Source organism: Rhamphochromis longiceps, linkage group LG14 (assembly GCF_057381845.1).
Source record: "Rhamphochromis longiceps isolate RC_006_pf linkage group LG14, R_longiceps_female_GT1.1, whole genome shotgun sequence".
NCBI classification, from domain to species: domain Eukaryota; kingdom Metazoa; phylum Chordata; class Actinopteri; order Cichliformes; family Cichlidae; genus Rhamphochromis; species Rhamphochromis longiceps.
This window is the reverse complement of record NC_140570.1, coordinates 2,607,325-2,620,347: the sequence shown is the minus strand read 5'-3', so window position 1 is coordinate 2,620,347 and position 13,023 is coordinate 2,607,325. Positions and strand designations below refer to the sequence as shown.

Here is a 13,023-nt window from a genome sequence, read left to right as displayed (position 1 = left end):
TCAATCTTGTCGAGGGCCCATATTTATCCAAGGTGTTGTAATGGTAACACCAGTAGTGAGACCTGTCACTAGATGTCCCGCATCGATCCTCTTCACTGTGAAACGAGTGATGCAGCACAGTTTGTGATGGACTCTGGTCATGGACAGGCTAACACCTTTGTAGCTGTCAGCAGCTTTAAAAGTTGTGAACTCTTCCTAGCTTTTCTTAACCTTGAGTCATTTGTGGTTTAAAATAAGTGTCAATGAAAAAACATTGGTGGAAAACAGATAACGTATCTATTGAAGAGAAGTCTCCAGCTCTGAAGCAGCAAGTTTGGTGAGCACCCACGCACTGCTCAGGTTTCCTTGGTGACATGGAAAAACAATGGGCCTTTTCACTGTGGGTTTTATAGTTCACATGTAGTGCAAGCATGCACAGGCTTCCCACAGTTTGGGATGTCTGATTTTAATTTGCATACAAATGACAAATGTGTTCATCTAATAATGAATAGAAAATTAGATGTTTTGTGTGACTCCAAGCTAAAAATCCTGGGCATTAGTTTTAAAATAAAGCCTGAAAGATTCTGTTAGTGATGCCTGAATTATTATTTAGCTGGAAATCATCACTGGAAACCACTCTTAATACCACACCTGTAACCTTCCACGGCAGTCAGGTTTGACCTGATTTCTTTGGAGGTGTATGGCAGGTTACATGGAAGATGATGGTGTAGGGTTAAAGGGATTTCCAGTTACAACGTAGATTTCCTGCTGAAGCATAAGCCTGCAGTCTGAGAGTAAACTGCTGTATTGGGATGATATGGTACTATGAGGTCTTAAAGATTAGATGGGGCCTGATTATTTAAGACTTTATATCTGAGGAAGGATCTTAAATTAGAGCGTGGATTTAACAGGGTGCTAATGACGAGAAGCCAGTAAGGGAGAAACATGCTCTCTCCAGTCCCTGTCAGTACTCTCGCTGCAGCATTTCGGATCAACTGAATGCTTTTTACAAACCTGATAATAATCAATTACAGTAGTTCAGACTAGATGTAACAAGTTTTTCTGCATCACTCTGACGAAGGATGTTTCTAATTTTAGAGAGTGCACAAACGTAAAAAAGCAGACCCGCATTTTTGTTATGGTCAAAAACAACTCAGATTCTTGGGTGTTACTGGAGGTGAGTATGTGTCCGGCTAGACACCATGTTCAAGATTTTTTTGTGCCAAGTACAATAACCTCAGTTTTATCTAAATTAAATTCAGTTTTATTTACATAGTGCCAAGTCACAAAAGTTGCCACGAGGCACTTTATATTGTAGGGTAAAGACTCTACAACTATACAGAAATCTTACAAGCAGGAAATCAGAGGCCATCCAGGGCTTGTCTTTAGGACATTCCTGCAGTGTAGCTAATTGGTGTGTGTTATCTGGCTTCATGGACAGATAGAGTTGAGTATCATCGAATGATACTGGCTAAGGAAGGCATGTATAATGTAAACAGAATTGTTCCTAGCACTGAAGCAGCGTCTGCAGTATGCATCTAAAAAAAAACTCTTTTAAATCCATTATAGTTTATTTTAAGTAGATTTTAAAATAGGTTGCTTTTCTGACTGCAGATAAAATTTCTCTTTGTCAGGAAGAACATCTGGTGTAAAAGTCTGCCAAGTATAAAGACACTTTCAAACAGTTAAGTTACATTTACATGAAATAGTTCAGCTTGACCAGCTTAATGACTCAAGCGCACACACAGATATTTGTACATATCTGTTTAAAGTTTAAACTGTATTTATTTACTAGAAACTCTTGTTTTTTTTCGTCGAGTTTTGCACTGAATGGGACAACATGCAATTCCGTTTTGCTTTTTGGCATCATGACAATAAAAGAATCTGAGATTCTGGAAATAATCAGCAGTGAAGAATTATCCAACCATCCAGAATATACCATGGTCCAAGAGGAATCAGAACTGAACCATCCTCCTTCTACCGATGGCCCTGGCAGCACGTCTGTGTGCTACTGCGTTCTAAATTGTATTCATGCTGGTGGCTGCCGACTCCATAATTTCATTTACGTGTACCGTACAATGACAGTAAAGGGCTATTCTGTTCTATTCTCACAAGGTCAAGTCAGTGGCAGATTTACCCCTCAGCTGCTCTTTCTTGTCATTCTTCGTACTGCTGCATGATGTTAGAGAGTGGAGTTGTTTCTCCACTGAGGTGAAGCTCAGTTACCTGAGGACTGCATTACTTTTGCAGAGAGCATTGAAAGCAGTGTTCTAAACCTGACAGAGCCGTTACTTTCTTCACTAAAGTGAGATTGTTGCGGTGTGAAGTGTGAATGCTTCCTGTGTGAATTGCATGTAGGACACAGAATTATAATAGAGGAAACTGGATGGTTTTGCTGACGTACTGTGGTGACATAAAATGCATCTTCACACTTCTAAGCCAAAAACATGTATGTTTAAGTCAGCTTCATTGGGATTTACCATCTCTGTTGGTCTGCAATTAAACAATAAATGAGAGGCAATCCAGCAGTGTCAGTTACATTAATAAGGCTCAATGTTGTATTCGTGGTAAAGCACAGACGGAACAGCTGAGCTGTTTCAGGCTTGATACATATATGCACTTACAGCAGGTGATGGGAGATGCACAGACATGTCAGTTACTTTCAGCTGGACGGCCTGTAGCAGCAAACAGAACCAACCAATCAATTCACAGTTAATTTTGTTTATATTCAACTTCCCATAATTGTTAAGTGTAACTGGATGGGTGTACATCGAGCAGATGAGATGGAAAGGTAAGAAATGCTGCTGCAGTGAAATCAGTGGTGTGAGAAAGGACGAACACAGCACAGTAGGAGTCGCACAGTGCTCCCTCGCTATAACGCGGTTCACCTTTCCCGGCGTCGCTGTTTCGTGCATGCTATTTATTTTATTTATTTTTTTTTTTTTTCACAGCGCATTGTGTTCTGCGTCCTGATTGGCTGTAGGCCATTGCCAATCAATCTCCTGCCGTGTCTCCTGTCCAGTACAGAGTGTGTTCAGCTTGTCAAATTTACACAAATCTCCGATCCTAGCAGTGTGACTCTGAAGTGCTGTACTGTATGTTTGTAAGTAACAAACACAACAATGCCGATGAAAGATTTTGCACCGTCAAAGGCTCCTGCAGTAGCTCCCAAAAGGCAGAGGAAGATGCTAACCATCACACAAAAAGCTTCTGGACATGCCAAAGGAAGGTAGAAGTTACCGTATTTTCCAGATTATAAGGCACATTAAACGAAAACATTCAAATAAGTCAAACTTTACTCATTTATTCTTCTTGCTTCCTCTACTTCCGTACCATTGATTCATTATTGATTCATAAATGTTGAATTCTCTGGCAGCTGCTCTATTCCCATGTTCTGGAGCTGAAAACAGGGTTTGATCTTTGGCTTCATTCTATGATACTGGACTTATTTTTCTACGAAGGTTTGAACTTTGAGAGTTTAACAAGAGAGAAAAGTGTGAAAATGTTCATGCCTGTCTGAGAAAAGAGTATAAAGTGTGTAGTGAGGAGTTTCTTAAAACATCTATAATAGTTGTAAAAAAATAAATAAATAAAGTTGGCTACTTCGCGCCTTTCACCTGTCGCGGTTTGTTTTTAGAATGTAACTCCCGCGATAAACGAGGGACGACTGTATTTAAAAAGTGCTATATGTCAGTTAACAAGCTGGATCAGCCATTCAACTTGGTTGATCATCAAGGCCCCACAAAGCCTTTCTGTGACATTACCCTCACACAGCATTGATTGGGAGTCCTCTGTCAAAGTTTCTGTTTGGTTCTAAAAAGCTGATGATTTTGTGATACTCTGCTCTGAGCTGCTTGGGTGTTATTTCCACGGTTTGCCTTTTTGACGTTTGTCAGAAGCAGACATGGGGTGTGGTTTTGGTGCACGCCGATCTATTGGCTAAGAACAAAAGACCTACTGCTCTCCCTTCCTCAGTGGAACTTGAGCTTAGTGGAGCTCAAGGGTTGTAAATATAAGAGGAGAGGAAGACTGTTTACCCTCATTCCTAGTTTCTTTGTTGTGAAATGGCTGCAGGTAATACAGAGGTTAGCACGGTCTTATTTGGTTTTTGGCAAACTCCACCATGACTTTCCTGTCTCGGGGTGAACGGAAACCCATCACTGGTCCCTGTCATGTGGTTAAGCTAGAGATTCATTGGGTTTGTACAGAACATCTGATTTATTACAGAGGTTGTGGGCAGGTTAAAAGCTGTGGTCCTGGTGATTGAGCATGCGGTTGTGTGGAAGTTTGGGAATGCACCAGATCACGGATCAGAAATGAAAGGATGAATCATTATCAGTAAGAGCCTGATGACCAAACTCACTACTGTTGTTTCTCTTCAACAGTGTAAACACGGGTAGGTTAAGTGACACCGTGTCCTTGTTGGACTCTGTAAACAAGGACACAGTATTGTCTGTTAGCATGCAGAGCTACAGAACCTCAAGGATATTTGGCACGTAGACTGGAGCAACTAGGGATCGAACCACCAACCTCCTGAGTAGCATATGACCCGCTCTGCATCCTGAACTACAGCCGCTCCATACATGCTTGCAAGCTTGTATTAGTAGATGTGGTGCAGCCCAGCTAGCTTCTATTTGTGCTGTGCTCCCATAGAAGGTAGCAGAGGCAGCACGTTGAATGTGTGTGGCTTTGAGAGTGTTTGACAGATTGTTAACATCAGTTCATTTTTCCCGTTTCTCTGCCAGGGAGAGTGAGAGAGAAGGAACATTTAATGGGAGAAAAACAAAGTTTCACAAGGCTGCTTTTCTTATCGTTTAACATCAGACTTGACAGACATATGAAAGGATCTTTCGCCTCCAACTTACTTTTTCTCACTGTTATCACAGACCTCTCCCATCAGGACTTCATGAGGTGCAGATGCCATCATTATTAAGTGTTTCATGTGGTTTGGTTTCACTGTTGCTCCACTGAGAGAAGCCTTAGCCTCAGCTGCTCGCCCTAACAAATCAATGGGAAAAATATCCTGCCAGCGGGATTACATATCAGCAACAGGAGAGAAGAGCCTCAATTAATTTAGTGCAAACACATCTGAGCCCGGTGTGAGGTGTAACAGGACTCTGCTCTGAATATCAACTGCAGTTTGTTATCAGCAATGCCACTGTAAATCTTCGTTGTTTATTAGCCTTCCCCAGTAATGACAGGTTAGGCAGTCCCACTACACAGAAATACACAAAATGAGAATCTGCGACTTCTAAAAGAATTTAATTATTTGATAGTGCTTTGAATTGCTGTAAAAGAGCAGAGACTTTATCAGAATCATGTTCCTTATTAGGTATTTATCAGTACTAAAGTGTCTTATCAGGTTTGGTTATTGCAGCGACCTGTTTCTAGATAACATATACATTTGGGAGTTTTGACCATTCCACAAAGACAGTTGCTTTCTGTTTCATGTAAACTATCTTTTTTGAATTGGAGCTAATTGTGTAAACGGCATTACATTTCAAAGGACACCTATCCTTAGATTTCATCTTCAGAATCAGAGTAATGGCTTCATGCACGAACAGTTTGAGAAAACCCAAATAATACTTTCTGCTGGCAGCGTCTCTAAATCATCACAAAGTTCTCGCTTTGTCTTTGGGAGACTGCAGATGTACAAGATGTGTGATAGTGTGTCTTTAAGCTAAACAGAGTGGTATTCATGAAGCACTTTTTTTGTTTGTTTGTTTGTTTTTTGTTGGCTTATCGGAGCGGTTTATGAATCTGGGCGGTGTCTTTATGTCATGTGGAGATGCACATGAACGCCAGGTAACAGAATTGTTCCAAAACACTGGGACATGCAGGGAAAGGTAGGTGTTGTTCCCAGCTTCTAGGGTTACCAAATCACAAATTAGCATATTTTCTGCACTATAAGGTGCACTTAAAATCCTTTAATTTTCTCAAAAATCATCAGTGCACCTTTTGTATGAATTCTGGTTGTGCTTACTGACCTCGAACTAGGGCTGGGCGATATGACCCAAAATTCATATCTCGATATTTTTTAGCTGGATGGCGATATAAGATATATATCTCGATTTTTTTTTTCTTTTTCTTTTAAAGCCATAAGTTAAGAACAAAAAGAGAGTTCCTAGTCACACTGTCCCAGATGTCACACGGGCACTTTTATTTACATACAGCGTAGATGTACATGAAGAAATTACTCAAAAATAAATTATCAGCATTTATTAAATAATCATGGTCCATAAATAAAAGAAAACAATGTTGTTTTTGTGCATAACAAAAAGCTCACAATTGTGCAGTCAAAATGTAAACTAACAGACGCTGAGCACAATAACAAAGAGACTTCACAGCTGCACCACGTCTCTGAACAGGTGCCATTTGTGGTCCTTATACACACACAGTACGTATCACTCCGCGAGGCTCCTCCCCGGTAGCCGTAATCCTCCGACAATCCATCAAGCGGTGCAGCTCCGTAGCTTAGCAAAGTCATATTAAAACATTTGACAGATTGCCGAGCGCTGTGTACCACATAAAATCGGTTCGCGGTCAGTAAGCACAACCAGAATTCATACATAAGGCGCACTGTCGATTTTTGAGAAAATGAAAGGATTTTAGGCCGTGCAGCCCCTCCTGGCTGCATGTCGTTAGCGCGGTTAGCTCGTTAGCACGGTTAGCTCGCTAACACGTTGATGCCGTCCAGCCCCACGCACGGTAACTCGCTAACGGAGATTTTCCGCTTTCATCTTGTTATTGCCTGCAGGTGAAGTTATGGGGGAGGCGGAGTTGTGTTCAGTGAAGGAGAGGCGAGGCCGAGTAACGTTGCGTAGAGACAAAAGTGGACGAAAGAGAGGCAAACCTGCGGCTCCACAAGTATAATTATAACGTAACATAGACTATATCGATATGAACGATATTGTCACATCTTATATCTCGTATGAAAATATATCGATATTTTTAAAAAACTCGATATATCGCCCAGCCCTACCTCGAACCAATTTTGTGCTACACGGCGCTCAAAACATGTCAAAAAATGTTCTTGTGCGACTTTGGTAAGCTACGCCGCCGCACTGCTTGATGGATTGTCAGAGCATTACGGCTACTGTAGTCAGGAGCCTCGCGGACTAATCTGGGTCCTAAACTCCGTCAGCTTCAGGTCCCAAAGTCAAATGAACACTGCAGCATCACTGAGAGTTAAAATCTGTCTAAAGTCTTTCATCTTTAATAAAATGATCAGCATTGCTGCTTTACCAGGTGTAATAATTAAGTTTAACATCCAGGCATCCATGAAAACAGAATTTATTAAATTTAACGGAGATGAAGTTAGCAGGAAGTTAGCTCGCTAGTTTCCTGCTAAGCATGATATAGCATGTTCTGACTGAGAGATTTCTGAAAATATTCAAACGTACGGCTCTGCTATCACTTCCAACATAGATGAAGACAGAAAACTAAACAGAAGTGATATGTTGTTGTTTCTGGATAATGACAATGACCATAAATCATCACATAGTAGAAGTCAGGTGTACAGTTTTGGTTCATTAAATAATTCAGAACTCACTCAGTGTAGCCGTTTTATTAGCGGTACCGTGAGGACTCATTTGTTGTTTTTCTCACCTTCCACGTCTTTAACGCTTCTCCATTTCTCACCCTTACTTCCTTTCAGCTCTTGTGAAACTTTTCTGGTCTGATTGTTATCAGTTGTTTAAACCAACTTTCAGCTGCTTCTCTCTCTGTGCCGCTCTGTCAATTTAAAGTGTCAATTTAAATTTATGTAACCTCAAATGAATTAATGCGATGATTTAGAGTTTTTCGTAAGGAGAAATCTCAGTACAACCTACACAGATTGGTAATGTTGAAATGCCAGTGACGATCAGTAGGAGAAATTTACCTTTAAGTGCAGTTGCAGCAGTCTTCAAAGGTGTTGGCCACCTACGATGCTTTGTGACTTCCCCCTGACCTTTAACACTGAATCACTGAGCACACAGATGTGAGATTGTGTGGGTGCGGTAGTTATGAGTACCTGTCGGCAGAGTCACCTGCTTTAGAATATATGAACCTAATGTATGTTGTTTTCATAGCTGAGCTTATTTATCACCTTTTTCCACGTCCACCTGCTCGGTTTGACTCGTACCCTAACTTGATAGTAGATTTTTTTTGAATTTAAGTAATTTTGTAACAATTATTAAATAGATTCCAGATGACTTGCACACGATGGTGAAGTGGTCCTTTACAAGCTCATTGATATATAATTTTTAATTTTGTATTTATTTAGTTTTTTGGGTGTGTGTAAGCTACTGGGATTGGTCTGATATTTAAAAGATGTTGTTTATCAATGTCCTTTTTCTTTCTGTGTAAACCTCCAGTTTGCTCGCCTCAGAGAGTTGGCAGTTTGAAAATGACGCAATGTTAGTTGCATTGAGCTGGCGTAATGCTCTGAGGAAATGTTGACCACAAGCAGTCAGCTTTAGTCTGGGTTCAATCTTCTCCCCAAGTAAAGATTTCACATGTGAACGTAGTGGGATATCAAAAGAAAAGCTACAACCTCACCTTGTTTGAATGAGGATTTGTATCGGACAGTTATGCCACTATGAAACTGACTTCAGCCCTGGAGAGCAGTGGACTGGAAAATAGTTTGACTGCAGTGTAGGGCTGGGCCATATTATACCGTTCACGGTAATACCGGTATAATGTTAGGCAACGATAGGAAAATGAAATATCGCGATAGAATGGGAGTAAAACGCGCATGCGCAGTGCCTTTGTTTTCATACGCACATGGCCGATTGTTGAGTGAAACAGATGAACCAGAATTGGTTTGTAAAAATGGTGCAACTTCAGTGATGTGGAACTGGTTTGGTGTTTGTCCGTCAGATACACAACAAAGCACATTTTTTTGCAGAACATGCAAGCGGCCGTCGTTATTGTCGTATTTGTCGGACTAAGATGCTCTTAAATCTGGGAGTAATCTGGGTCCTAAACTCCGTATTCTTCAGGTCAAACAACACTGCAGCATCACTTAGAGTTAAAAACTGTCTAAATTCTTTCATCTTTAATAAAACGATCAGCATTGCTGCTTTACCAGGGGTAACTATAAAGTTTAACTTCCAGGCATCCATGAAAACAAAAGTTATTACATTTAACGGAGTTAGAAGTTAGCAGGAAGCTAGCGGAAGTTAGCTCGCTAGTTTCGCTAGTTACCTAAGCATGATATAGCATGTTCTGACTGAGAGATTTCTGAAAAAAATCAAACGTACAGCTCTGCTATCACTTCCAACATAAATGAAGACAGGAAACTAAACAGCAGTGACGTTTGTAGGGTTACTGAAGTTGGGCTAGCTGGTATATAATGATGTGCTACGTGATCGCTAGCGACACAGCTATGTTAGCATAACATAAACAGTGAAGCTGGAGGACGAACACTAACACTTTTCCACTTATAAAAGTTAACGTGAAGGTTCTTCATGGTTAGAGACAAATGCAATCGCATGGCAGGATACTGTAAACGGACCAAACTTCAGTCAGGAGAACAACTGAGATAATCCATCCACAATACGAGGTTAGTCATTAATATACTGCAACAACATGGGAATAGAGCAGCTGCCAGAGAATTCAACATTAATGAATCAATGGTACAGAAGTGGAGGAAGCAAGAAGAATGAGTTTAATAAAGTTTGATTTATCTGACTGCTTTGTTTCGCTTAATGTGCCTTATAATCCCGTGCACCTTACGGTCCGAAAAATGCGTACTGCACACTGCAGTTTAATGTTGCAAAGCACCTCTTTTTAACTTCAGTGGATATTATACATGGTTATGCTCAGGATATGTCAGCCCATTTCTACTGGAAATGCCTTTTGGTTAAACTTTCAGCAAGGAATTTGCATTTGCACTGTTACATTTTTATAAAGCTTTAATGTACATAAAAACCAGCTTCTTGTTTAAGTGAAAATAAATGGAAGGTTGTCTTTTTGCGCTAGTAATGTTGTGGAGTTGTATTTTGTCTCGCATCAATTATATCGTCGGTTATATCGTTATCGCAAATTTTCAAATATATATCGTGATAAATATTTTTGGCCATATCGCCCTGCTCTACTGCAGTGTCTCCAGTCTCGGATGAACTGCACCGTTAAGCTCATACAGGGATGCGTTTGCTCGGGTCGTTCGCATATCTGCTGTTGCAGCGTAACTTTGGCCCGACGCTCGTAACATAAGTGAGACTGGCTGGGTGGGCATCGTATACCCGGAGTTGGGGTTTTGACCATTGCACAAAATTGTCTCTGAGTCTGTACGCGTGCTGTGGGGAAAACCCTGTTCTAACGTTTGACTCTGGTTTATTTTGAGCTTTCTTTTACTTGACGTTCTTAAACTCATTTGCAACTTAAAACAGATCTGCAAGACAAACGAATTTAAGAGCAGCGCGTGAATAAAAGGTTTGACGACATTAAGCCCACAAAGCCCGGCAGAGCCGGTACCAGGACCGTGACCTCGGGTAAAGTGAAAGAAAACATGTTTCTAGTGTCCAAATCAGCAGCACTGTTCCTGTAATCAACATTTAAAGCTTTACTGGGAAACCGCAACCGCGGTCCTTCATCAAAGCACCAACAAACTTTGACATGAAGGAAAGCGAACTTTGTACCTGCTCCATCCACCACTGTTTGCTTTACATAGATAAAAATCTGCAGGAAGTCTCCAGAAGTTGTGTTAAAATATGCAGATTAACTGTTAACTTACCAGGGGTGGGTCTAAAGGGGGGCATGGCATGCACTAAACCATATTTATTTTGAAGTTTTCATAATATTTTTCAGACTGAAAGGGAAATAATATCAAACATTGTTAATTAAATAGTGTTAAAAATCTAAAAATTAAACTGATGAGAGGGATTTTAGGTTAGGCGGTGAATTCTTGTTGATATTAATGAACGTCTGCTCCATCATAATGTCTTGTTTTCAGCAGCACAAACTTTGCATCAAAGCACAGGGAAAACTTCAGTATGCTGCTATGCTCACATGCTCCTTTATAGGCTTACAGGCAGAAACTCACTCATTGACCTGCACACTTAAACACACAGCCAAACGCGCACAATGACTCATAAAGCTTTCCAACAAGACAGAGTAAACATGCTTTTTTTTTTTTAAGGCCTCAGTTTAGATTTCACATTTATTTTACAGTTAATTTTGAAGGGGGCGTATTTTTTTCTATTCTGAATATTTATCATTGCTCATTAATAAGACAAAAGTATTTCTTATCAGATTAATCGATGGAATAATTGATAGATTAATCGATAGCTTCAGCACTAATTTCATAACCAAACCGCGTCCATGCTTCTCAGCTAACCCCACGTTTAGAAAAACGCTCCTCAATTTCCTTTGGCTGGTTCTTCTGTGTTGCCATGGTGACTATTTGAAACCGTCATGTAAAGCAATTAAAAAATATTGCAGTAAACGGTGTATTTTGCAACGGCACAAAATAAACGGGGAAACGAGAGACGTTTTAATACCGTCATCCACAACGTCATCACATCCCAGTCTGCAGTTGGCTTTGGGAGAAATGAAACCACTAATCAATTAGAGAAAGAAGATGATGATGATGTTGTGTCTGGTGTTCCAGACGATGATGCATCCAAATGGCGCTGATGATGATGCAAATGTGGAGATGGCTGCATTGGGTTCTGCCTGTCCCGTGCTGGTGTCGCAGTCCCCGCTGTTCCACTGCTGTGGACTGATGCTGTCATAGGCAGCTAACCATCGTGCTCATATGAGGTGGAATCTATGTAAACAGACTAAATAGTTAATACAGGTATGAGGCTAGGTGCTAAAGAGCATTGATCAAAAAATTTAATGGCAACCTGAATCTTCTTTGGCGTTAGACAAAACTGGAGCAGCCACAGGATGTTTCGGTGAACGTAATATGAATACATAGATAAAAATCTCTGATGCAGAGTTTTTGCTTCAGTTAAGGTTTTATTGCACTAGGAGACAAAGGCATTCAGTATTGTATCTCCTGGATGAGGTGTGTGTTCATCTGTATGTGCGCAGATGCACACAAAGATAGTGGTAGTTTATGGGTGAGTGCGTGTCTGTGTGCCTTTAAAAGACCATGTGATGACGGCAATGAAGAGAGAGACCAGTCAGTATTCTCCGAGCGAAGAGCTGAGGTTTGGCCTGTGCTTTGTTGCAACATTTCGTTTCATGTTCTGATTGTGTAGATATTAATAATTAGTGTTAATAATAATTCAGTGCCCAGCCTAACAGCCTCTGGTCAGTGGCTTACTGGCACGTGTGCTTTTATTGGCCCACAAAAAAGAATGAGCTTTTTATATGCATGTTATTTGTTACTGCAGTTTAATATATTTTATATTCGTCTAAATCTACAAAATAATCTACTAAAGCCTTGAATTAAGACTCCATGCCCCCATTTAGATTCACCCTCTGCTTATCGCAGGTGACACTGGCATATAAAGTAAAATAGCTGCTGTCAGCCTTCAGCAAGCTGCCTGGTCGGACTAAGTTAGCAGTTCAGCTGTGTACGTATGCTTTCATTGGAACAGCTGTGCTATGGATTTACTGCTGTGTAAAACAAATGGCAGAAAGTTCACATGAGTTTGCACATGATGATTCATGAAGGACCTGCATGAGCTTTTTCCCAGGAGTAAAGGTTTTGATGGTGATTACAGTATAAGTGTGGGTGTTTTGGACGTTTCACATTCAATGCTAAACTATGATAGCATCATCTTCACTGCTGCTGTTGTGTTATCAGTGTCTTTGTGGAGAAAGCTGTGGGCCGCGTGAGTTTATGGTTGCCGTAGTTTTATTCACATGCATGCTCCTCAATCTGTTTCTGCTGTAACACTCAAGGTTACATGGATTAAACAAAACGTCAGTTAATTGATGAATCATTGCTGCTCTGCAATGCACCAACCGCACATGTGCACCTAGCAATGAACCTCAAGCAGACTTCAAAGAACCATAACAGGAATGACTACTCAGTGCTGTCTCTCCCTGTGTCAGCAGCAGAGTGTAGCTGAGGCCTAAGTGCTCAAAGCTCCTGTACAGGTT

General features: G+C 40.7%; 1 protein-coding gene across 2 annotated transcripts in view; it reads left to right on the top strand.

Annotated features, from left to right (window-relative positions):
* tpst1 (tyrosylprotein sulfotransferase 1) overlaps nt 1–13,023 on the top strand; it is a 60,052-nt gene that overhangs the window by 1,727 nt on the left and 45,302 nt on the right. The gene's annotated exons all lie outside the window — the stretch shown is intronic.